Raw genomic sequence first — 26,929 nt, 5'->3', positions numbered from 1 at the left:
TCCAGTCTTGGGTGGAGAGAGCTTAGCCTCCAGTTTGGCTGTATAATTGCACCTCTTGCATATGTTAGTGTTTTGTGGTAGGAGGAGAGGGTTGTCTGTGTACATGAGGCAGTTATAACATTGCCTCAGGATACCCAAATTCACCAGCTGGACTGGAGAGTACACCTGAAATTGCCCTTTGGTCATGCCTGAATAGTAGGGTGAGCTGTTTTGTCAGTTGGTTGGTGAGGGGTGAATGAAGAGCCTTGCCCTGCTGGGCAATCAATTGTCCGATCATATTAGTGCTTGCTATTATGTCTGAGCAAGTAATGGGCTGTAGGATGCTTTTTGAGTGCTTAGGTTGATAGTTAGACTAGTTTCAAGGGAAAAACTGAAAAGGAGACCTTGTGGAGCCGAGCATAATTTAACCCTAGCTAAATGGCACTGCCTGGCGCGCAAAACCACGCAAACACGTTTTTTTTATAGCAGGGAAATGAAAGAGAGAGAAATTAGCCCAAAATGGCCAATTAACTACTAACTTCTGGGCTGGAACCACTCCTCCAGGGACAGATAGGCTGCTCAAAGCTCCCCTCTCTCACAGGTGAACAGAGAAACTTCCTTCTATCCAAGTAAGGTATGGGCAACTCAGAAACTTGTAACACAGCCCTGAATTCAGCAGTAGCCTGGAAACTGGACTATAGTAGCTAAGAAAGTTGGGAAACAAGGAATTTTTTTTTTTTTTAAAGATAAAGCAAAAACAGTAAAAATACACTTAAAACAACTTTAAATGACTACAAATGATCAGAAAAGGCTATCGCACTTTTAGTGTGTAGCCTACAACAGTTAAATTATTTAAACAAAAAATGACTTTTTAAAAGTGCAGGCAGTCAAATAAGTACAATATGTGAAAAAAACAAGCTTTCAAATCACAGTAAACGCTGGAAAATCGGCATTTATGCAGAAAACAGTTGTACAGCAAGAAAATACAGAAAACTGATACTTAACCACTCCAAAGTCTCTCTTCTAAGCTAGAAGACTTGTATCAGTTTAAGGCTTTCTAGTGCTTCCCAGTAGGTTAGTTACAGGAAAGATGGGAAACGAGCACAGATGTGGTCTTTTAAACCAGAAAGTTGAAAGAGATGGACAAACTGCCCAAATGGTCAAACTACAATTTCTGGGCCAAGAACCACTCCTCTTGTGGTAGACAGGCTACCTAGTGCTTACCACTCTCACTGATAAGCTAGAAGGCTTTCCTCCAACACAGAAAGGCTTGGGGGCTCAGAAGCTTACCAACAGTCCTGGATACAGCAACTCTGTATCTGGACTAGGCTAGTTACAGGAAAGGTGGGAAACAAGCGCAAGTGCAGCTTTTAAACCAGAAAGTTGAAAGAGATGGAAAAAAAACTGCTTACAAAGAGTCCTGGATACAGCAATTATAATAAGTTAGTACTACATGCGCTAAATGCTGGTATTGCTTATGACTGTAATCTGCTTGAAACTAGCCTTTACTAAATGTTCAATGTGTATTATTATCTTGGAGCTTTTCTCCCCGGGCCTCCGCTGAAAATGGACATGTATCCAGTCAAGCTATCCCGGTCAACAAATGTAAAATAAATAATCAATAAATAAAATACTTTTGGTTTGTTTTCCATTCCTGCTTGATGCCAATATCCTTCTGCTAGGTTAAGCAGAGAAGTCATCTAAGATTTATTTTCCTCATGTTTCAAAACTTTCACTACGCTTGGGTCTTGCGAGGTCAGCAGATATGTGTGGAGTCCCACAATTGCAGATCTGTACATATATTTCAGGGAGGCCCATACCTCCTTTGGAAGGGGGAATATATAATCATGGTATGCACTGATTTTTATAAATCCTTTTGGTGAGCATGAAGCATTCTTCTTGTTTTCCTTTCTAATCTAGCCAACACTTTTTGGGGCCAGTCAGTCATTCCAAAACTGTAAGTTAGGACAGGAAGAGCTATTTGGTTTATAGCTTGGATGGATTTCTTTCCTAGATGTCAGTGTTGTTTTCAGGATTAACTTAAGTCTTCTGAAATATTCCTTACTAAGTTTTAGTTGCATTTTTTTATTGTTGATCCTTCATCAATTCCCAAATATTTATTCACTTCCTCTTGCTCAATTCTTTTACATCACATTCTTGTCCCAAACTGATGTTTTCCCGGCGTTGCAGTTTTCCTGCTTTAAAGGTTGCTTTTGCACATTTATCAAGACCAGATGACATTCTTATATCATCGGAAGAAATTTTGACAACTTGCAGTTGTGCTTTGAGTTCATCTGATGTACTGTACACTTTTAAATCATTGACAAAAAGAAGGTGAGAAGTCTTTACACTTTGTTGTTTTCGAGGAGCCAGATTATAGCCATGGCCTAAGCTATTGAGTAAATAACTTAATGGATTAAGGGCAAGGCAGAGTAGTAACAGTGACATAGTTACCCTGGAATATCCCCCTTTGAATTTTTATCCCTGGGATAACAATTTATCCTTTATCATGGCTTAATTGCAAAGTGGTCTGCCACTGTTTCATAGTCACTGTAATATAGTCGATCAGTCACTGTAATATAGTCGATCATTGTGAGGTGCATCTTATATATTTTTAAGCACTCTTTTATCCATGAATGAGGGATACTATCAAATGATTTTTGTATAGTCAATCCATGCCATATTTAGATTCTTCCCCTTTTTACAGTTCTCCACTATGACTTTATTTAACAACAAATGATCCCTTGTTCCATATGACTTTCTTTTATTGCCCTTTTGTTCTACTGCCATAATTGAGTTTTCTTCTAAATGACTGTAACCTCTGTCAGCATCAGTTCCCGTGTATAGTTTATATGTTGTCGGAAGGAAAGTTATTAGTGTATAATTTTTAGGGTAGCTTGCAGGTTCACTCTTAAGCAGGAGCATTGTTTTTCCTGTTAGCCAGGTTGGTGTCTGTTCTGGGTGCGCATATAAGTAGTTCTTACGCATGGCTAAATCTTCATGCAAAGATGTTAATACTTTTAACCAGACATTGGGTACTGCATCTGGACCTGGGGTTTTCCAATTAGAGGCTTTTCTTAAATTTGTTTCAATCTCTCTAGCTGTTACTTCATCCCCTTTCATATCCTGTACCTTAAACTTCTTATTCTTTCTTTTACTTCTTCTATCCATTTAGCATCTTTGATATGTTCCACAGGATCTTTATAGTTACTTCTCCAAAATGTATCTATTTCTTACTTTTTTTTTTGTGGTCTTTCAGTTCCTTTTACTTTATTTCCCAGTTCTCTATAAAACAAATAAATTGCTTATTTTGCACTTTTCCTTTATGTTTGTCTTCGTAGCGTCTACGTTTTTCCTCTTGTGCTGAAATTTTTAGTTTGCTATTTGCGGTAGTGCATGATGGAGCCTGGTCTGTTCTAATATTGTGCATTGCTTTTATCACCTCTATCTTTCTTGGTATTTTTGTTGATGTATTCTTTCTTCTAGAGTCTTCCAACAGTGACACTTCTTGTCTTAATTGCTTTATAATTTTCTCTAGTCGTTATTTCTATGATGGTATTCGATTTCTCTCCTTCCTTTCCCTCACTACCCTGTGTTCTTGTGGTAGAACTTTATCAGTTATTAATTTAGCTGCACAGTAATAAAAATCCTGTTTTACTTCTGTTATATTACATGGATCTCTATGAACAGTCCTAATTAGTGTGTTCATTTGTTTTATTAGACTTCTGACTTTTTGGGTTTTTTGTCTATTTCTTTCATTGATCTTGATGTGTCTTCAGATCCCATCATTGTCTAGCTCTAAGGGACTTAAAGTGGATAGAATTTCCTCTGCTACTAAATTACCACCAACTGGTTACTGCCTATAACATTCTGACGTATTCTGATAAAACCCCATCACTAAATCAACTACTTACCTACTATGCAACAAATCGTACACTCCGCTCTGGTGACAAATCACTTTTATGTATCTCTAGGGCTAACAACACTGCTGGAAAAGCACTATTCTCCCACACTGTTGCTGAAATCTGGAACAACCTCCCTCCAACATTGACCTCTATCCCCACCACCTCCCACTTCAAAAACTCTTTAAAAATCACATCTTATAAGCACCTGGCTTTGCCCATGCATAATGCTCTTTGGAAAGTTGAAAGGCTTTTTACTTGGCTAATGTATATGCTACAGTTGTTTACTTACAATATTTTCTTTGTACCCTTTAATATAGGTACTTCTTTTTATCATGATGTACGTCATGACTCTCATTGCTAAATGTATTTAGTCTAAGTGTTGAGTTGTATCCTCTGTTTTGCATTTCTGTCTTACTAGCTGGATTTTTGCTGTTATAATGTGTTATCAGTTTTTACTACTATGTATTAAATTCTAGTATTTCTGTTAATATATGTGAAGCTTTTCTCCCCGGGCCTCCGCTGTAAATGGACCTGGTCCAGTTGTACTATCCCGGTTAACAAATGTAAAATAAAAAATATAAATTAATAGACCTGGACGGATATTTATTTAATCAATCAATTATTTTCTTAGCTCATTTTCTTCCAAACTGAGAGCACATCCCTTGTTTTCCAATTTCTGTGGGCATTCTCCAGAAGGTTTTATAGCATCTTCTTGTGACAGTCTCATCAATTTCATCCTGTGCCATTTGTTGCTTTATCAAATGGGAACTTACTGGCCTATCACTCCTCAACATTGACTGTATCAGAGTTTCCACAGTTTCCTGTTCCTTCCCTTGCTGTCTAGCTTCAAGTGAACGTTTATACTGGTTTCCTCTGGAAGGCTGCAAAATATTTTCATATGGCACCTGACCAATTGCTTCCTGTTCTACTGATTTCCCCTTAATTTGGATATCCATTACTCTATCCTGTTGTGGTGCTTTCTGTATTAGATTTTCTACACTAATCTCCCTTTCTACTTTTCCTGTTTGTCTTCTTATTTTTTGTATTGTAAAGTTTTCCATGTCTGGATTCCTTTGTCTGTATTTCTCTCCAAATATCTTTGGTGCTGCTCTTTTTGTATTGGTTAGTTTTGCTTTCTCCTTTTGCATAAATATTACACCATATTAAATCTCTTTTTCTTTCCCATGTCCATATTTCTTCTTCAGATGTTTCCTGATCTTCCTGTTTCTCCCTGCTTTGGGGACTCACTCCATCCAGCTGTGATGTAATCTGTGTTAGGCCTTCTGCATCAAATCCTTCACTTCACAGGCACTCCATAACTTCAACTTCTATTTTTTTAGTTTCTACTTTACTGATATTCTTTTCTACATTCCATCTCTGTGCTATTAATTTCTTTATTGTGAAATTTTCCATATCCAGATGCCTTTGCCTGTATTTCTCTTCAAATATCTTTGGGGTTGTTTTCTTTACATTGATTAATTTGGCTTTCTCATTTGCATAAATTTTGTACCATATCAAATCTCTTTTTCTTTGCCATGTCCATATTTCTTTTTTATACTTTTCAAATATGTCTTTGTTTTGTTTATATTTTCACACTTCCTCAGATCTTCTTTTTCCAAACAGATCAAATGATATATATACTGTTTTTTACAAATCTGTTGTAATTTTTCATTTGAGGCTTCTGACAATTTTTCTTACCGAAGTAATTTTCTTTCCTCTAATCTCTCTCTCAATCGTTTTATATATCTTGTGTCTGGAAATTCTGGGCTTTTTGCATAATAGTAACAATGCAACATGATACCTTGCTGGGTGAGTTTATCAATGATCCCGAGTGTGGGATAGTGTCAAACACCTTGGCTAAGTCTAGATAGGCTTTATGCACAGATTTCCCCTCGTCCAGGGCCTTGGTTAACTGTCTCAAAGAAGTCCACCAGGTTTAACAGGCATGATCTCCTTTTGACATATCCAAACTGAGTACGGTCAAGTGTTTGGAGATTACTTATATCTTTGTTGAAAAGGTCCATGATGATTCACTCCATGGCCTTGCAGATAAGGCTAGTCATTCTAATAGGTCTGTAGTTCCTTGGGTCAGTGGAAGCACCTCCTTTGTTAAGAAAATAGACAACTGGAAATTGGATCTTTTGAAAAGGGTAGGAGCAAATTACATAGAAAAAATGGGAGTTGTGGGAACAGTACATGCAGAACTGGATGAATGAGGTTTAAAAGAAGGCAAGATTTGAATGAGCTTTGTAATGTTTGACTGACAGTGACTGAATAGGTTATAAGTAATATATGTTTGCAACTAAAAATACATTAATATCTTTGTTTTCTTTTTTGTAAGTATTTGATTATGTCATAAGTGATAATTTAATAAAGAAGTTTCTTATTAAAAAAAAAAAAATAGCTGCAAGTCCTATTTTTAAGCATACCCTAAAAGAATACCTTCTCAGCTCCAGGGTCTGTATGTGCCTTTCTCCAGGTTAAACTGACCGTTTTATTGTCCCCTTCCTATATTCTTTTTAGTACACACTCTCTTTTCCATACTCCAACCTTGCAATCCACTATACACCCACTCTCTCTCTCTCTTACTGCCTGCCCTTATTTATCTATTGTGTCCTTCTATATCATCTTTAAATCTCTTTACCCTCTTCTTCATCTTCCTTTAACCTTTCGTAGTCTACTGGTGGTGCTGCGGTAGCGTTGTTGCCTCACAGTAAGACATTGCTCCGTTCGATTCTCAGAGCATCTTCTGTGTGGCAACATGCATGAATGGGCATTCCTTCGTTGAAGGTTGTGCATCAGGCCCGGCAAGTCAGCATGTAAAAATCTACTGCCAATCATTAGCGGACCGGAGTTCCACTGTGGCGACCCCTAAATGGGAAAAGCCGAAAGACACAACAACAAGTCTACATTCTTCTTGCTGTCAATGTTTCTGCTTCTGTACCTTAATACTTCCTTTTTCCATAGTATTAAAATATACTTTATATACATCCACACATATATATATATATATATATATATGTTTTTGCCTGTCTCTGTTGTGATCATGTTTTTTTTTTCTTCTGTTGATCTCATTTGAGTAATTTGTAACAACTTTTGCTAGTTCTATATTTCCAAAATCATATATATAAAATTTGTATTATGGAGCTTTTCTCCTTGGGCCTCTGCTGAAAATGGGATTTATGCCCAGCTGGACTTTCCTGGTAATTAAATGTCAAATACGTTCTGGTCCTGCAGCTTCCTGTTCTCACCACCATGAGAAAAGAGGTACAGAAAGTTCCAATAGAAGTTGTCTTAGGTCTGACTTTCTCTTACTTTCCTGCTTATCCTCGTAAACCCTCCCAATGAGAAGACTGGGTAAGCAGATGTTTATGGCACATGCAACAACTGGAAAGCCTACAGAGATACCTTTATTAAAAGGATACAAGACCTAAACAGGATGTCCTACACGGACCGATTCAAAGCTCTGTCACTATACTCTGTATCTTACAGACTGATAAGAGGTGACATGTGTCTGGCATACAAAGCATCCTCTGAATTTACTGTACATCAGCAAGTTAAATGACAACAAAAATAGTCAGTCTAGGGATCTGAACCTCTTCTGCAACAGCAACAGAATGGTTTGGAGATACAAGTCTGTTTTGAAGAGGATAACTCTTTTGTGGAACAGACTCCCCATCCACATAAAGTTCAACACTGTCCATTTTCAAACACAGCTTAGATCTATGGATAGAAAACAAAAAAATTACCCCAGGACTTCCCCTTGTACTTTGATGGACAGATGCAGCTTATAAGTGCTTTATCCCATGCATGAGTCCTCTCCAATCCAATACTATATGATGCCAGTTATTCTTACTATGGGTAGCATTTAATTATCAACCATGGGATTGGTAAGGCCAATCTATAACAAAATGTTATAGGTTATTTCGAGCACAAAAAGATAAATAAGTTGGGCTTAAAATGACCAACAAGGGCAGCTCCCTAGTACTTACCTATGAACCTTTGAGAAGGGAGTTTGACTTCCCCTGGAGTTTCCTATTTTGGACACTGAATATGGTTGTGAAGATGACACTTCAACATTCCCTCCAGGTTGGGCTAAATTAAGGAAAATTGTAGCACTCACATGAAATCAGGTTTGAGATTAAAATGCCCCTCTTTTCTCCCCTTCAGCCCCTGAGGTTCTTTAGGAGGCTTTTCTGATCCCCATTGCCCTCCCGAATGGTGTCTGCAACTGACAAGATGATTTCTGTAGTCATCTGGGTGACATGGAAAGAGCCTGATGAGGTGCCTCCCATTCTTGGGAGAAGAGACACAATCCTCTAGTCACTTAAGAACTGGGACACTTCAATACGGACCCTGACAATGGACTGCGTTTTTGCTACAGGAATACTAAAGAGGGAGCCTGCTCCCCCAAAGTAAATAGCTGCACCACCTTAGTGATGGAGACTGGGACTCAGATAACTACTGGAAGCTTTTGTATGCATTTTCCACAGTTTATGTATGATTATTTTTAACGTTCACACTTCCTAATGTTTCAGTATGTGCTAGGAGAGGAGTTAAGACATTGGAGCAGTTGCTTGAGGATGGAATCATCATCAACCCCCTTTTTTCCCATTTTCTACATGTGGTCAGAGTGTCATGGCTACTATTGCCATCTCTCTTGATTCAGTGCCTCTCTCCTACTTTCTTCAACAGTTACACCTAACTGTCACAGGTCTTCCCTCACACAATCCAGCCATCTCTTTACTGGGAGCCCTTATTTCCTCTTGTGTTCTATCTGTCTTTCCCAAATCTTCTTCACCAGATTGTCTTCTGACATTCTGCACGTATGCCTGAACCACCAATAATCTGTTCTGTTTGACCTTCTACAGTGATGTGATGTGATTTCCTAATTTCTTCATTTGTCCCACAGTGTGCATTCTACCACCCTTCTCAGGCATTTCATTTCCATCACATCTAGCTTTCTTATCTTCTCTGTCTTTACTGCCCAGGTTTCTGTACCATACATTAGTACTGCTCGCACAAATGTTTTATACATCTGTGGCATTCTCCTCATTCAGACTTCCTTTCTCCTTAACTACCCATCCAAGATACTTGCCTGAGGATAGAACTGGACTTAAAATTAACTTGGCCACTCAGGTAGCAAATGTCAGTTCAGTATCCACTGTGATCATGTGCTGTTATTATTGTCCACTGTCATGACTGGCTGCATGTAACTGACTTTGCCAAAAATTCAGGGCATCCTTTAATAATGTCCCCTTTAATGCCACCAACCTTTTTGTGTGTAAAGTGAGAAAGTGTGTATATCTGTGTGTGTTTATCTGTGTATGTATAGGTATATATGTGTATACATGTATGTGTACATGTGTGTATTTTATTTGTGTATCTATGTGTGTGTGTGTATATATATATATATATATATATATATATATATATATATATATATATATACACACACACACACACCTGTATAGGTGTGTGTGTGTGTGTGTGTGTGTGTGTGTGTGTGTGTGTGTGTGTGTGTGTGTGTGTGTGTGTGTGTGTGTGTGTGTATATATGTATGTATATATATATATATATATATATATATATATATATATATAATATGGATTCCCTTTATAATCTTGAAATACTGAAATATTGAATTTCAGTATTTCGAGACTATAAAGCCGAAATGCCAAAAAAAAAAAAAATGAAACCCAAAAGCACGACCGTTAAAGGTTGGGAGGGTGGCCTAATGGTTAAGGTGTTTGCCTTACAAATACAAGGTGTAGGGTTTGAGTCTCACAAGGGATAATTGGCTAGGCTTAAAATGGCTCACAAGAGCAGTTCGCTTAGTACTGATCTATGAAATAAAGCACACACACAAACACAACTACACCTACCTCCAGACAACACACACACACACTTCCTATAAGCAGGGGGGCAAGCCCTTCTGCCCCCCCATGTGGGGGGGCTGTGACCCCACATCCCCTACTTACATATACTAACTCTGAGGGTGCACTAAACACCAACACACACAAAACCCACCAACATACATTCCACACCCCCCCTCGCACAAACACACATCACACAGATACAAACACCACCACATCACACAGATACAAACACCACCACTCTTAACACTGGCACACTCAGTCTTACCTACGTATCCTAACCCACAACTAACACTCCCCAACACACTCGCAAACCCTCCCCAAAACCCTTAAAAATACCACACTTGCCTAACACGCTGTCAGTACCGTGGGTTTAACATTTCTGGGTTCGATATTCTGCAGTTTCATGCATCTGCAGATTCGACACTTTGGAATCTTGAAATACTGAAATGTTACATTTCAGTATCTTGAGACCAAAGTGTTTCCATATATTTGTATGTATGAAAATTCAAAGTAGTGAATGATGGAATTTGCCCCTTCTCCACTGTTGTGCGATCTTGGAGTTGGTATATATAGTTAGCAGAGGGTGTGGGGGGCACAGCCCCCACATGAGGGGTGCAGGGAGGCTTCCCCCCTTGCATTAAAATGTATTCAGTATTTTGAATTTTCAGTCTTTTGGGATTCAGTCTTTTGGTTTGTCAGTCTTCTGAAGTAGACCCGTGTGTGTGTGTGTGTGTGTGTGTGTGTGTGTGTGTGTGTGTGTGCGCACGCGTGTGTGCGCATGCGTGTGTGTAGGTAGCTAGATAGTGAGAGATACTAAACGTAATCCAAACTTCCTGGGTTAATCCAGCAGTACTTCAACGGACTAAATTAAAGTTGAGAATTATAATGTTTGCGGTTTGAAAAAAGGACAGTGTTTATTTTAAGCATTAAATATAAAAAAAACACTTTTCATTAAACCACAGCAGTTAACTTCATTAGAAATACAAAACTTTACAAAACCGGGGTTTAAATTCCCTTCCTCTTACAACTCGTGATGTTCAAAAGCCAATATTATTGGTTATACAGGACTATTACTAAGTATGTACTGTGCAGCTGTAGTGCATGCTTAGTTCTTATCTTGGATTCCCCTGACTACCACAAACTGGTGGAAAGACACAAAAGTCTATACAATGACATTATTTAGAAAAAAATATATATTTTTTATTAAATAATGTCATTGTGCCATAGCAATAATACATGACTATGCATGGATATATCAGGATTTATCTTTGGCTGGCTTTGTTTAATAACTTTGGCTTCCCTTTCATGTTCAAACTACACCAACCGTAGGTAAATGCTGATATATCCACACAGAATCATGAATTGCTGCTTAAGGAAGTCTCAGACATAAAACTTATGAACAATTATACATCTAGATCATCTGATTCTGTCCTGTTCAGAATTTCCTTCTGCCTCTTCCCCTAGTCTTAGAAAATAAGGCCTAGAGGAGGATTGTTTAGGGTATAAAATCCTATTTATGTCTGGTTCTACTTGGTTGTGTTTCCCTTTTGTGTGGCACACTTTATATAGTACAGTTTATAATGAGTAAGGGATGGGAGAGAGAGAGAGAGTACAGTGCATTATGAGTAAGGTGGAGGAGGTGGAACTTTTGAAAGATTTTAGATGCTGATATGACTTGAGCCTGCAGTCAAATTTGTCAGTTACTGAAGAGGATAGAGTCTGACTGACTGATTAACCAGATCTTGTGTTGTAGAGAGAGAAATCCCTGGATTATGACCCAGGTGACTGTTTGGATTAGTGGCTAGGGTATCTGTTGGGACTGGGGTAGGGCGACAGGTGTACCTTATCTTGGAGGTGGGGTAAACTGAGGCTGTCCAGTACCACAAACCCTTTGAAAAGGAAGGGTGTTGCAAAAGACAGCCCTGGGGGGGGGGGGGTGATATGAATTCATCCACAAAGACTGATAGGCAGTAGCTCTTAATGCAGGTGCACAGGGGCATGCATTTGCATGGGGAGGACATAGTAGTGGATGCCACTCTGGCTGTCCCCTGTCCAGGGAAGGGACTAGGACCTATCCCATACTCTGCCATTGTCTGGATGTTGTTAGTGGTACAGTGCACCCTCATGGTTGCCTATATGACAACCCCAAGTGACCATATCTACCCCTACCCTCCAAGGATACCCAGTAGAGGAGCATGAACAGGCACTACTCCATGTGGTAGAGGCTTGATGGTTCAACAGGCATAGGGCAAACAGCACATAGATCTAGATGATACAAGTAAATTTTTTCTCAATTGTTTTGATGAATGTAGACATTTATGTCCCATTCTCATTATATACAAGTGGAGTGACTGAACAACAGAATGGAGTTTGTGTTAGGCAAGATTTCCTGTCCCATTTAGGTAGAAGAAGAGGGGTCTGTATTTTGCACTTTATAGGGAATTACTAAAGTGTTTAGGAATTTATTGTTAACTTGCATTGAAGGTTATAGAGCTGTTCTTGAGTCAGATCAACTCTTTGTCTTCTTTTTATTTTCTTCTGAGAATATTGGTTTGTATATAATCTTTCAGTGGTAACAGAGAAGAGCACACCAGAAAACTTATGTAACACAGTAAAACCCCCTTTTCATAAAAAGAGACGTATACATCGCAGGATGGTACATTTATGAAAGCATAGCAGAGTATTTATTTATTATGTCAGAGGTGTTAGCTCTCATTAATTTATTACTTTCATCAGAATACTCAAACCAATAAAAACAAGAGCCATAAATAGCACACGAACATCCACAAAGGTTTCTTACAAAAAGAATACAGTGACTACCCATCGTCACATGCTAATCTCCTCAAAGCCTTGTCTCCTTATTTGCTATCATACAGACTTCTGAGAGGTGATCTTTCCTTGGAATACAAGGCACCCATGGACCTGCGTTGATGAAACTTTTGCCCATCCGCAAAACTAACATCATCAGAAGTACTAGATTAAAAGATATAAATTTTGCTTGCGACATAAACTGGATATGTTGGAGAGACACGTATGTTCCTCAGAGAATTCCAGTTTTCTGGAACAGGTTATTTAAATGCAACTTGGGTCAATGGATGGGTAATCAGAAATTCACCTTTGGTCAGGCACCTATAGTTCTGATGGACAAAGGCAGGCATTAAATCACCCCGTTTGTAAGTCATATTTGTGGGTGAAATTTGGGTTGCATGGCTAGACTTAAAGGCTGTAGTGGTAGTTAGCCTAGTATACACCTAAGAACGTATAAATCTCCACATAACAGGCAAAAGCTTCTCACCTTTATTTACACATTACTGTAAATTCCCAGCCTGTGACAGTCATTTGCTTTGTTAAACTAGCTAGTGCTTCAGTGATAATGCAGCCTCTGATGTATGCTTAGTTGCAACGAGTATTTGTACCTGTGTGCCTGTACTGTACCAGAGACATTCATTGTCTAATAACCTATTTAATCCACTTCATGGTTACAAGGGAACTGAAGCCATTTCTGGTAGTCACTGTGGCAGAGAGCAGAGAAGCTAATCCAGGGCAGGGCATCAACACATACACATATGCGAGCACGCGCGCACATATACACACATGCGAGCACGCGCGCACATATACACACATGAGAGCATGCGCGCACATACACACATGCGAGCACGCGCGCACATGCACACATCTTTCTTTATCACACACATACCTGTAAGCAATTTGAAGAATCAATATTTCACCTGTGGCCCATTTTTGGGGTATGGGAGAAGACCTGAGCACCTGACTGATGACCTTCACATATGCAGGAAAGAAGTATAGACTGTATTGAAGATACCCCAGATGAGAAATTAACGGGAAAACTAATCACTATGAGTCAGCAATGCTATTGCTTCACCACTGGTACTATCCAGTGTGATGGACTGTAATAAAAAATGGGCATGATGAACATTAACTGTTTATGGTTGGTACCTTCCAGGTAGTCTGTGCCATAAAATGTATCAAAGCAGCACTGAGCTGCATGGCAGGGAGTTCTATAGCCTGACACTGCCACAGAGATATTTAGAGTCCCATGCTCTGTGTTGTATAGTTTCCGACATCAAGTACAAATATATATATATATATATATATATATATGTTTGCTGAGTAGCTTGGCAAGCACTGATTGCAACATCTTGCTGTTTAGGGCAGTATATCACTGTATAAAGAACACCTTCACCTTGTGGCAGTGAGCATAACCCCTTGTACTTTATTTAACAACACTGAACTTATTTATTAAATATTCATGAGAACTTTGAAACTTTTTTTTCTGAATCAGTGAGCCTTTCTTCTCAGATGAAATGAGGGTAATAACTGCCGATTGCCACTTTGTTTTTTGAGACTTTCCCCTTTTTGAAATGGGTTGAAGTCCCTACTGCTGTTACTCTTATGAATTGGCAGGGTATGTTGTTCTTCTTCTGTCTTATGATTAAACCTGACCCCCCTCGAAGTCTCCAGACTTGCATATAGTGTATGTGTGTGATTTCTAAGATTTCCTTTTTTTGCACCTTTTTCAAGAGTATCGTGTATATTTTTTCGCACATACATGTTTCGGTCCAGTTATTATGGGGCATGCTGATTATTTCATATTGATTTCCAATGGTGAAGATAAAAGAGAATAATGGTAACCTTTCTTTTGGGTGATGTAGAATTTGGTTATTTATCCAGGTTGACACAGTTTCATAGATTTTGAGTTGGAGATAATGTAAGAATTGTTAGCGGCGATAATTGTTTACCTAATGGATAAGTCTTAGATCATTCTTAAACTCTTTTATTCCCTAACCTTTACCTAATATTTGTCTCATGCATTCTTGAATTTGTCACACACATTCTTGAATTTCTTGTTTTTGGATTCCACAGCCCCTTCCTTTAAGGCTGCTTAGTCTGCTTTTATCTACTGTTTCATCAGGTTGTTTAAATTAATTCTAGCACATCATATTTTCTTGTCTATATGTTTTAATTGTTTGTGTCTTTCGGCTTTTCCCGGTTAGGGGTCGCCACAGCGGAACTCCGATCCGCTAATAATTGGTAGTTGATTTTTACGTGCCGAGTTACCAGCCCTGACGCACAACCTTCAATGAAGGTATACCCATTCATGCATGTCTCCACGCAGAAGGCGCTCTAGCTGAGAATCGAACCGGACAGCGTCTTACTGTGAGGCAACAACGCTACCGCAGCACCACCACCGCGGGTCTGTCTATATTGAGTTACTTGCATATCACCTTCCTATCCACTCACCTTTTGTATGGCTTGTGGTAAAGAGTTGATGTATTTTTTTTTCTGTCTTGTGAATTGCCACTGTTATGTGTGTATCCATCTTTGGGAAGATAAGGTCTCCAAAACTGTTCATAGCTGTTAACATCCCAGCTAGAAAACTTTCTTTGTTATACTGCTTGCCTTCTTTTTGGTCACATTTGTATCCTACTTGTTAATGAATTATGTCATAGCACTGTGAATACAGAATTCCTTGTTAATACATGTACTCTGTGACTGAAAGGTGAAAGAAAGGCTTTGGTATGCAGAGTGTCACTGTTAGACTTTCGACAGTGTTCCTTCTGCCCAGTTGTCAATCTGGTGGTAACCTAGAGATAATGATTCTTTTAATTGTAGTTGGACTTAATTTACTAGTATGATTTTTTGTCCATGTTCGAAGTAATGTTTCACCCTTTTGACTTCCCAGCAACTAATTTTCCTGCTAGCATTGTGTATCCTTTAATTTGCTGAACTCTTAAGTAAGGCTTTTGTGTTCAGCTGTCTTGTTGTGTACTGTCTTTGTTTCTAAAAGGATTGTTGTAATATGCAAATCTGTTTATAGAGTAATCCTTTCTGTCCTCTGAGGTTAGGGATATATAGTTCGGTACAGGGAAAAGTTACATATTGGACTGATTATTAAGACTACAAAGTGGGACATTGTGTAGTAACTGGAAAAATAATTGATGTTCATATTTAAAACTGAATTTATTCTAGTTTTTCTCTTGCAGGTCAGGAAATTATCTGTTTTTGTGTCAGAACAATAATTAAATTGCTATTTTATTTCAATTTCTTTTTTGAGTTCATAGGTAGGTACTAGGCTATTGGCCCAAGGGCCTATTAAGCCTAACCAACAAGGTTACCTGGCTTACGCCACCCAAGAAAGTTAATTTCCTTTAATTCCCTTGTGAAGGGTTTATTCTAGATAGTCCCAATGCACTTTTGTTGATCTATATACTTAATTTTACATGAATATTTACTTAAAATTAATTACATTTGTTTTCTTTTTGTTGCTTTTACATTTCCCTTATAGTAATGTATATTGTATAGTTAATTAAATCCTGAACGTATTTCAGTCACCCTAACTGTAACTATGCCCATATGTGTTAGCTTTGTCCACTTTAGTAGGATTTTTGCAGCATTTTGTACACAAAAGCCTTTTTTTGGTAAGCTGTGTAGTGTTGTATTGCATTATATTGTTTTATTTATAAATTAACATCTTTATTAAATCTTGCTTTTCCAACATAGACACACATACATTAATGGAAGGGAAAACAAACCATGTTAACATTTTTCAGACAGTATACATGTGTTTTGTTTTTAACAGTTATAATTCACTCTAACATTACATACATTGTTCATTTCCTGTCTTCCCTTAAAACTCACTCTATCTGAACAGTATCCTGCATGTAAGTGCTTACAAATTCCATTTATTTCTAAGCAATTTACTCCTTGCCTTTTCTAAAGATTCCCATCTCTAGTTCTTATATCTCCTTTACAGTATTCAATGATTCATTTCTTGTTATTTTTTTATGAATTTTAATTTCCATTTTCTAGTAATTCCTTTTTTGCTGACCAATAGCATTACATTTAGTAAGGCCTTACTTTGTTTAGGCAACTCAAACCCCATATTCCATCTCAAAATAATTGTTTCTTTAGTTATAACAGTTTGCTCCTTAAACATTTCTGATAAAGTACTCTACAGGAAACTTTTAAAATCTGTAAAAATTTTCAAAAGCATGTTTCCAGTTACCTCTTCATTTCCCATCACAATTCAACATTTGCTGTCTGCCTAAGGAAAAATTCTCTGAAGTCTGCTTGGAGTATAAAATACCCACAGAAATACTTCAAGCAAAAATCCTAAACTTTCTGGATGTTAATGCATACTTGGGAGCCATCCAAATATCCTTTCATTGTTCCTTTGTAAATTGTGTTTCCATTCTATCTCTTCTCTGTCTTTTCTGACCTCCTCTGATTCTTACAGTAATGCAGCATTTATACACCTTACTAATTTTCCCTTTTTAACAGTAGCTTCTATTCTAGACTCAGTTAAAAACTCTAGGAGCTGGCCTTTCTTTTGTACTCCCCTATCTGTTTCTCTTTGTCTCTATCCTGTTGTCAATCCCTGGTAGGAAGGCATTGTCTAACCTGCAGTCCAAACTTCTGTTTGGCCTCATCCCATTCTATTGCCTTTCTTTGTTTAGTTATTTTCTCCCAGTACCTTGGTTTCTTTGCTATTTTTTATCAGAAATTCCATCTCCCTTGCCTATTTTCTATAACGTTTCTTGTAGTCATTCATGTTGATAAAATCTTCTTTCTCCATTCCCATGTTGGATTAGTCATTAAAATACCCTCTATGTTATAAGTATAATATTTTAATTTCTCCAAGTGTTTTGGCTTTTTGATATCATGGCTGGAGTTGACCCATTCCTAAGTCAGGGTATTATTGGAATCAATGAAATTAGTATTGCTTTAGTCTTTGCCAAGAATGTTATCCTCAGCACCAGCGATGTACCCAGAATTGCCTTCTCTTGTAATTCATAAGAAGTTATTTGCATTGGTAGCATATCTAAGTAAAGTAATGTATTTTGGCTTTTCCCGGTTAGGGGTCGCCACAGAGGAACGCCGGTCCACTTATGATTGGCAGTAGATTTTTACGGTGCCGAGGTGCCAGCCCAACTCCCAACCTTCAAAGGCACACCCAATCATTTACGCACCTACCTGCATGTCTTTAAGCATCACTCGACCGCGGGGAGGACATGCAGACTCCACACAGAAGGTGCTCCAGCCAAGAATCGAACCGGAGAACCTCTTGCTGACCGTAGCATATCCAAGTATGACTGTAAATTCTTTTTTATTAGACCCATTGCTCCTTCTACTATTGGAACTGTCTGGGTATCTTTCTTCCACATTGTCCTGATTTCTTCCTGCAAATCCTGGTATTTTATGACTCTTTGTCTCTCTCTACATAAGGCAGTAATCACTGGATGTAGCAATTTCTTTCTTTTTATTTTTTTGTATTTAATTTTATAGCACAAGAATGTGATCAAAAATCTAAACATATAATATTAAGAGCACATGACAATATAAAAATACATAGCCAACAAAACTAATTATTTACACGGATGCCTAAATTAGTATGATAAAAAAAAACTGTCTTCAAAGTATAACAAGTGTGCCTATAGAATATCAATCATCTTTCTCTAGTATTTCCACCACTTTTTCCCAGGAATTATAATAGGAAGTGATCCTTTCTGTTCCTTTCCTGATAGTGTATAACTCCATCTGGGATACAGACAACACAATGCTTCTGAAGTCTTTAAAAGTTGGGGGTTTTTCACTCTTCCAGTTTGTTGTAATTGTCTTGCATGCAGTTGCTAAAAGTGTCCATAGAAGTGAACATTTTGCTGTAGATACTCACTGTGTACAGGAGCATTTAATTGAATCAGGTATTTGGACAGCTGAACTTTATTGAACACTGTTTGTAAAAATTCATTCACCCTATCCCAAGATGTTTTGAGCAATTGACAGTCAGAGAACATGTGTTGCCAGTCAGCCTTTAATTTAGTTTTACATCTTCAGCAACCAATTTCTTGTTTAAACATTTTCCTATGTAGAAATTTCCATTGGATTGACAGAGAAACAAGTATTAACCTTTTCACATTATCATCAAGAGTTTGATTATTAACTGTTTATCCCAGAAGTTTTCTTTAAAATATATTTTAGTACTTTTAATTAGTTTATACATTTTTAATATAAAACAACTTTCCTTGTACAGTGTAATTTATTAAATAAATTGAATATTCAACAAATTTAGGAACATTTTGTCTAATAGTTGGACTCATTAACTCTATTTTATTTAAAAGATATTGCCTAAGATGCTGTATTACTAGCCACATATTACTGTCCAAATTAAAGTTAATTTTAATTTGTTCCATTGTTAAAAGATTAGTGTTATGCAACAATTGATGCCAGTAGGTTAGCTGCTTTTCTTTAAGAATTTTGATTGTGGCTACATCAAAAGTATTCATACAATCACGGATGCAGGCAATAGGATATATAAAAAAAATCCAAGCCTTGATATCTGGATTCACATTTAGGTAATTGTTGTATAATTTTAGTGCATCTATTATAAATCTAGAACTTGTATATTTCTTTTTATCAAGGACTGTATATTCTCTCACCAACCTGAGAAATTGTTGGATACTAACCCATTATATTGCAGTGACACTGAGTGACTTGATTTCAGCCAAATGCACTCTTATATTTGTTTCTATCTAGCTGAGTATGAGGTGTTTAGCCCCAGGGATAAGGTTTTTATAGCAAATGATAATGCACAAACCTCTCTACCTGTAAGATTTATGCCCCCCCCCCCACTTCCCATCTATTTAAATGGTGATTAATAGCATGTACTATGAAACCGTAAAAAGTTTAACATTAACTTGTTAAACTCTACTGTTTAGAGGAGGGAATGAGGAATGCTTGTATGGGATATAATAATTTTTATTATGTATAATGTGTCCTGCATTGTAAAAAAAAGAATTTGTTCCATTTTTGTATGCGACCTTTAATATGAATTAAAATATTATAATTGGTGTTTAATGTCTCACTTGAATCTTTGACTAACATGACCCCTGAATATTTGATTTTATTGTCAGAGGTAAGATATTGTAACATGACCCCTAAATATTTGATTTTATTGTCAGAGGTAAGATATTGAGAAAATTTTCATCAGAGTTTAAGAGCAACAACTTTGTTTTATGTTCATTAAATTTAAGACCAGAAAGTGACTGAAAATATTCAGTTGATTTCAGCAAAGCAGATGAGTTGTTATTGTAATTTAATGTTAACAAAATGTCATCAGCAAAAAGTTGAACCTTCATTTCTAGGATATTCCCAACCAGTATACCTTTAATGTTTGTCTTCATTCTGATATAATATGCAAAGGCCTCTATAAGCAAGGCATACCACAAAAGAGACAAAGGACAACCTTGCTTTGTGCCCTTAGCAATTGATATAGATGTAGACAAACATGACCCAATTTTGACATAGGCTAAAGAATTCTCATAAAGTGATTTTAATAACTGAAAGAACTTAACATGAGAATCCATAATTTTCTAGAGCTTGATATGAATAATTCCAATTAACTGACTCAATAGCGTTGTTTATGTCCAGACTCACTAGGATCATATTTTTCCTTGTGAGATTTATGTAATCAGTCAAAGAAAGTATTCTTTTAATAATGTCATAAGTATTCCTGTTTATACATTTTTTTTTTATCTTCATCCACCAATGAAGGAAGCAATTGCGTAATTCTATCAGCATGAATTGACATGAACATTTTGTAATCAACATTCAAAAGGAATATAGGTCTATAAGAGGAAGATTCATTGGCACTTTTTTCCGATTTCAAAATGGGAGAAATTACGGTATATTTACAAGAAGGAAGTATATCTAAGCCTTCATTTATTGAACTGAGCACCTTTAATAATAGAACTACTGCTTCCTTAGGAAGAAGTTTAAACATCTCTGTAATAATGTCTATACCAGGTGCTTTATTAAGTTTTAACTTATCAAGCTGAGATTTAAGTTCAGACATTGTTATTTATTATAAACACTATATGCTGATCCTGTAGTTTAGATTTGAAATTTGCCTTAAGAAAAGAACTTATTATATTTTGTAGTTCTAGTTCAACAGTTTGTGAATTAATACTATAGTAATGTGTTTTAAATGCTTCTAATGTTCCTTCTAAGTCTGACACTTTCTTTCTAGTGTCTGGCATATATAGGTTCATGGGTTCATAGGTTGATACTAGGCTATCTGCCCTAGGGCATTTATAAGCCTAGCCAGAGTGTGTTTGGCTTTTGCCATCCTTTTAGATTAGTTGACTGTGCCTCTGTATAGTAGGTCACAGAAGATAGTCCTTTTAAGGTTAGTTTACTGTGCCTCTGTCTAGTAGGGACACAGAAGAGATCCCAGGGGTAAACCTACAATCTCCCATCCACTCGTCAGGATTTCTCTTGAAGAGGGTCATTGAGGGGCTCTGCCTAACATGGATTGGGATTTTGTTCCAGAGTGAGGGGAGCATCTGGGATATGAATCTGTCCCTCCAGCATGTCCTATTTATTTCTGTGCTGTGGTTTAAGTCCCTGGAGCGTGTAGCTCTAAGGGATTTGGATTTCCTGAGGTGGAGCATGTCCATTAATTCTGGTTTGGACATGGCTTTATACGTCACGCACAGATCGCCTCTGAGTAGGCGGTAAGAAACTGAGTAGAGCTGGAGTTTCTTTAGCCTAACTGTGTAGGGCATCTATTTGAGTCCCTTGATCCTCTTGGTGAGGTACTTTTGGGGTCTTTCCAGTTGCTGCAGGTGTCGGGTAAGGTACATCCCAAATGGGGCATTGTATTGAATTATGGGCCTGATGAGTAGAGGAGCACAATGACCTCTCTTGATCTAGATGTGAACCCTTTCATAAGGTGGGCTATATAGAAGGTCTTTCTAACCACTTTGGCAACGTGATTGTCAAAGGAGAGATTGCTATCTACTTGGGTCCCCAAATCCCTAATCACTTCTTCCGTACTTAATGGATTACCACCTATGTGGTAATTTGTAGGCACTTTGTTTTTCCCAAAGGGGATGACTATGCACTTTTTGGCATTTAGCTTTAGGCCATGGCTCTGGCACCAGTTATCCGTCTCTGTGAGACCCTTTTGGAGGATGCTTGTGTCAGTCGGCAAGTCGATTATGGCACCCAGTTTGCAGTCATCTGCGAACTTGGTCAGCCATAGTCCTCCCGTGTTAGCCTGTACCTCAGAGAAATATATACCGAACAAGAGAGGTCCCAGGACTGAGCCTTGTGGGCTGCAACGTGTAACTGGTTTAGAGTCTGACATGGCACCTGCAATTCTGACCATGTGGGTTCTTTCCCTGAGCCGGTTTGCAACCCATCCTGTGACATAGGGGTTGATATCTAAGCTGGTGATCTTATATATGATGCCCGAATGGGGTATTGTGTCGAAGGTTTTTGCGAGGTCCAGGTAGGCTGTGTGGACTACCTTCCCTTCGTCTATGGCCTTGGTGACTGTTTCAAAGAAATCGACCAGGTTCAAGAGGCAAGATCTGCCCTTAACAAAGCCGAATTGGGTAGGATCCAGTGTTTGGAGGTTCCCAGTGTCTTTGTTTATGAGTTCCATGATGATACACTCCATAGCTTTGCAGACCAGGCTAGTCAGGCTTACAGGGCGATAGTTTCTGGGGTCCGTTGTGGCACCACCTTTGTGGAGTGGGACCACTGTTGCTGTACGCCATTCCATGGGTACATATCCTGTAGTAAGGCTGAGATTGAACAGTGACTTTATGTGAGAGTTTAGTTCTTCTTGGAGCTCGTGTAAGACGCAGCCCGGGACACCGTCCGGTCCCATTGATGCTGTGTTTTTTGTTTTGGAGAGGGCAGCTCTCACCTGTGCATCTGTGATGTCAGGGAGGCTACACTCTGTTGGGACAGACATTTGCTCTTTTTGGGGGGAGGGGGGGAGTTTGCACTGAACCTGTCTGCCAGGATGTTGGCAATGTCTGTGGGTTCAGTGTATTTTTTTGTCATTTTGCACTAACTCAGAGCATATCTGGGAGTTGCCACCCAGGTTCCTGACATAACTAAAGAAGGCCGTGTGATTACCTTTAGCGTCTTGTGCAATTTTTCTTTCGAAGCTGGGCTTAGATGATTTTATCAGGGATCGTAGTTTCTTGGTAGTACTGATCAGAGATGCCTTCCCTTTTTTGGATTTTGCTCTATCATGTAGTAGCTTCCTCCTTCTGTTGTATAGTTTATTTATGGCTGGGGTCCACCAGACAGGTCTCCTGCCTTTGAAGGAGCGAGTCTTGGTTTTATTTGGGATGGCACGATCCGTGCATTCCTGTAGGTGTCCATAGAATGCGTTTGTAAAGGATTCTGCGGTTTGGGCTGTATTTTCCACTGGCCCGGGGACTTTGAAGGATTCCAGCTCGGTTTTGAGAAGTGTGAAGTTTGCTTTTGAGAAGTTCTTCACCGTGGTTTCCTTGGCTGGGCGTGGGGACGGGATATGGATGTCCAGTGAGATTAATTTATGGTCAGATCTTACCAATGAGGGGTATACCTCTGGTATGGAACATAGAGTCCCCCTGTTGGTGATGATCAGGTCCAGTATGTTTTCCCCTCTTGTGGGAGTGGTGACTAGTTGTTCCATAGCATTTGAGTTTATAAATTCTAGGAACCGTTGGGCGAGGGTGTTGGGGCTTGAGTAGTGCTCCCAGTCTATGTTTGGGTAGTTGAAGTCACCCAATATGATAGTGTTTGGAGAGACCTTCATATTCTCCAGTGTTCTCAGGAAAGCTGAGTGGGGTTCCTGAGTTTGGGAGGGTGGTCTGTAGCAGGCTACAAACTGAAAGGCAGTTTTGCCCACTGTTAGTTGCACATGGATGGTCTCCGATGCTTCGTGCAGTGCCACTAACCTGGAGGTGTGGGCATCTTTGAATATGGATACTCCTCCTCCTTTTGTGGTTCGGTCCGAGTTTTGGGGCCGAAAAGCATGGTATGAGGTATAACCTGGTAGTGCTGGGGTGCTCTAGGGAGCCTTGAACCAGGTTTCTGTTACTGCACAGATATCGATATTCTCCATACTGAGAAGAGCCTCGAGTGCGTGCATCTTGAGGTTTAGACTTCTGGCTTTGAGCAGCATTACCCTTAATTTCTTTTTCCTTGTGTTGTCTATGGAGGTGAGTTTGTCTTCTGAGCCTTGCCTAAAAAGGCACTATGGGGGTGGCAAGAGCCTTAGCCAATATTCAAAAGCCCAGGGGTGACAGGTGCAAGCCGTCCCTAGCGAAGCAACGTGGCTTGTTGAGCATGTCATCCCAGGCTGACAGACACTGGATCCCCTTTGAATGACACCAGTACTTTAGCCAATTGTTAAAATTATAGTTTCATAGTTTCATAGTTTAGTACTAGGCTATCTGCCCTGGGGCATTTGTAAGCCTAGCCATAGTGATGTGGCTTTCACCACCCCATGAAATGGTACACAAATGCACAGAATAGATTTAGAATACTGTGCCTCTGTCTAGTAGTGACACAGTGAAGGTCCCCTTATATAATAGAATTAGTTTACTGTGCCCCTGTCTAGTAGTGACACAGATGTGACCCCTGGGGTAAACTTACGATCTCTCATCCACTCATCAAGATTTCTCTTAAAGAGAGTCAGTGAGGGACTCTGTCTAACATGAACCAGGATCTTGTTCCAGAGCATGGGAAGCCTCTGGGTTATGAATCTATCCCTCCAGCATGTCCTATTCATACTTGTACCGAGGTTTAAGTCTTTAGCTCTCGTGGTTCTGACGGATTTGGATTTTTTGAGGTGGAGCATGTCCATCGGTTCCTGATTGGACATGGCCTTGTATGTCAGGCAGAGATCACCTCTGAGCAGGCGGTATGCTACTGAATAGAGCTGGAGTTTCTTTAGTCTGGCAGAATAAGACATATGTTGGAGACCCTTGATCCTCTTGGTGAGGAACTTTTGTGGTCTCTCTAGCTGTTGTAAATGCCAGGTGAGGTACATACCAAATGGGGCATTATACTCAATCATGGGTCTGATGAGGGAGGAGTATAGGGGTACAATGACATCCTTGGATCTGGATGTGAATACCTTCATGATAAGGTGTGCAAGGTAGAATGTTTTTCTAACCACTTTGGCAACGTGGGTGTCAAATGAGAGGTCGCTGTCGACTTGGGTCCCTAGGTCTCTGATTACTTTTTCCGTACTCAGTGGGTTGCTGTCTGTGATAATTTGTGGGTACTTTGTTTTTCCCAAAGGGGATGACTATACATTTTTTGGCATTTAGTTTAAGGCCATGACTCTGGTACCAGTTGTCCGTTTCTGTGAGGCCTTTTTGTAGGATGTATGTGTCCGCTGGTGTATCGACTATGGCGCCTAGTTTGCAGTCATCTGCGAACTTTGTCAGCCACAACCCTCCCATGTTTCTTTAACATCTGAGAAATAAATGCCGAACAAGAGGGGTCCCAGGACAGATCCCTGTGGGACACCACTTGTGACTGGCTTTGAGTCTGACATTGCTCCAGCGATTTTAACTTTATGGGTTCTGTTCTTTAGCCAGTTTGCAACCCATCTAGTGACATAAGGGTTTACGTTTAAGCTGTTGAGCTTATCTATGATGCCTGAGTGGGGTATTGTGTCGAAGGCCTTAGCCAAGTCCAGGTAGGCTGTATGGACTGCTTTGCCCTCATCAATGGCTCTAGTGACTGTTTCGAAAAAGTCAACCAGGTTCAAAAGGCAGGATCTGCCCTTCACAAAGCCGAACTGGGTGGGGTCAAGTGTCTGTAGGTCCCCAATGTCTCTGTTTATGAGTTCCATGATGATTCTTTCCATAGCTTTGCAGACCAGGCTGGTTAAGCTTATGGGGCGGTAGTTCCCAGGGTCTGTAGAGGGTACCCCCTTCGTGGAATGGGACCACTGTTGCTGTACGCCAGTGTTCAGGTACATATCCTGTAGTAAGGCTAAGGTTAAATAGCATTTTTTTGTGCGGGTTTAGCTCCTCTTGGAGTTCACGTAGCACGCAACCCGGGATACCGTCAGGTCCCATTGATGCTGTGTTTTTAGCTTTGTTGAGGGCGGCTCTCACTAAAACATCTGAGATGACAGGGAGATTACATTCAGCTGGGATAAGTATTTCTTCTTTTGGGGGTGAGGGAGGGGTGAAATTTGCACTGAACCTGTCAGCCAGAATGTTGGCAATATCTGTGGGTTCAGTGTATTTTTTCTTGTTGTGAACCAACTCAGAGCATATCTGAGGGTTTCCGCCCAGGTTTCTAACATAGCTGAAGAAGGCTTTGTGGTTATCTTTAGTGTCCTTAGTGATTTTTCTCTCAAAGTTGGCCTTGGATGTTTTTATAAGAGAACGTAGTTTTCTGCTAGTGTTGATCAGAGATGTCTTCCCTTTATGGGATTTTGCTCTGTCGTGCAGTAGCTTCCTTCTTTTGTTAATGGCTGTGGTCCAGCAGACAGGATGCTTGCCTTTGGTGGAGAGGGACGTGGATTTATTTGGGATTGCATGATCCATGCCCTCTTGGAGATGTCCATAGAAAGCATTTGTGAAGGATTCGGCGTTGTGGGATGTGGTATCCACTGGCCCAGTGGGCTTAAAGGATACCATTTCAGTCTTAAGAAGAGTGAAGTCTGCTTTTGAGAAGTTTTTCACTGTGGTCTTTTGTGCTGGGGGTGGAGGTGGGATATGTATATCGAGGGTGATTAGTTTGTGGTCAGATCTCACTAGTGAGGGATATAACTCCGGTGTGGAGCATTTTGTCCTCATGTTTGTGATGATCAGGTCTAGTATATTATCTCCCCTAGTGGGAGAGGTGAGTAGTTGTTCCAGTGCATTTGAATTTATGAATTCCAGGAACCTTTGGGCTAGAGTGTTAGGGCTAGAATAATGTACCCAATCTATGTTTGGGTAGTTGAAGTCTCCCAGTATGATGGTATTTTGTGATACATTCATATCCTCCAATGTCTTTTGTTCAAGGATGGCAAATTATGTATTAAACATACATGTAAATTCAACCATTGCCTTACATGATGCAGTTTTCCTACATGTATTTGTAGAGTTAGTGTCACTTGCATTTATTACACAATTGAAATCTCTAGCTTATATTATATTCCCCCTAGAATACTGTATAATATCTTCTATGTGTTGCTTAACTACTTTAACTCCTAGTCCAGGAACCTAGTATAAATTCACTAATGTATATATTGTCCTATTTATTTCAAAAATTACCAAGCAAAGCATTCCTGCTTTATCTTGATAAGTGTTTATAAATTTAGGCATAATGGCAGAGTTCTTTCATAAA

General features: G+C 39.1%; 1 protein-coding gene across 2 annotated transcripts in view; it reads left to right on the top strand.

The window, feature by feature from the left end:
* Positions 1–26,929, top strand: part of TCTN2 (tectonic family member 2) — a 1,339,098-nt gene that overhangs the window by 24,069 nt on the left and 1,288,100 nt on the right. The window lies entirely within an intron of this gene.

Source organism: Protopterus annectens, chromosome 4.part0, assembly GCF_019279795.1.
Source record: "Protopterus annectens isolate FY-2018-M chromosome 4.part0, PAN1.0, whole genome shotgun sequence".
Classification (NCBI taxonomy): domain Eukaryota; kingdom Metazoa; phylum Chordata; order Ceratodontiformes; family Protopteridae; genus Protopterus; species Protopterus annectens.
The sequence above is the reverse complement of the archived record's forward strand: the minus strand, read 5'-3'. Positions and strand labels throughout refer to the sequence as shown.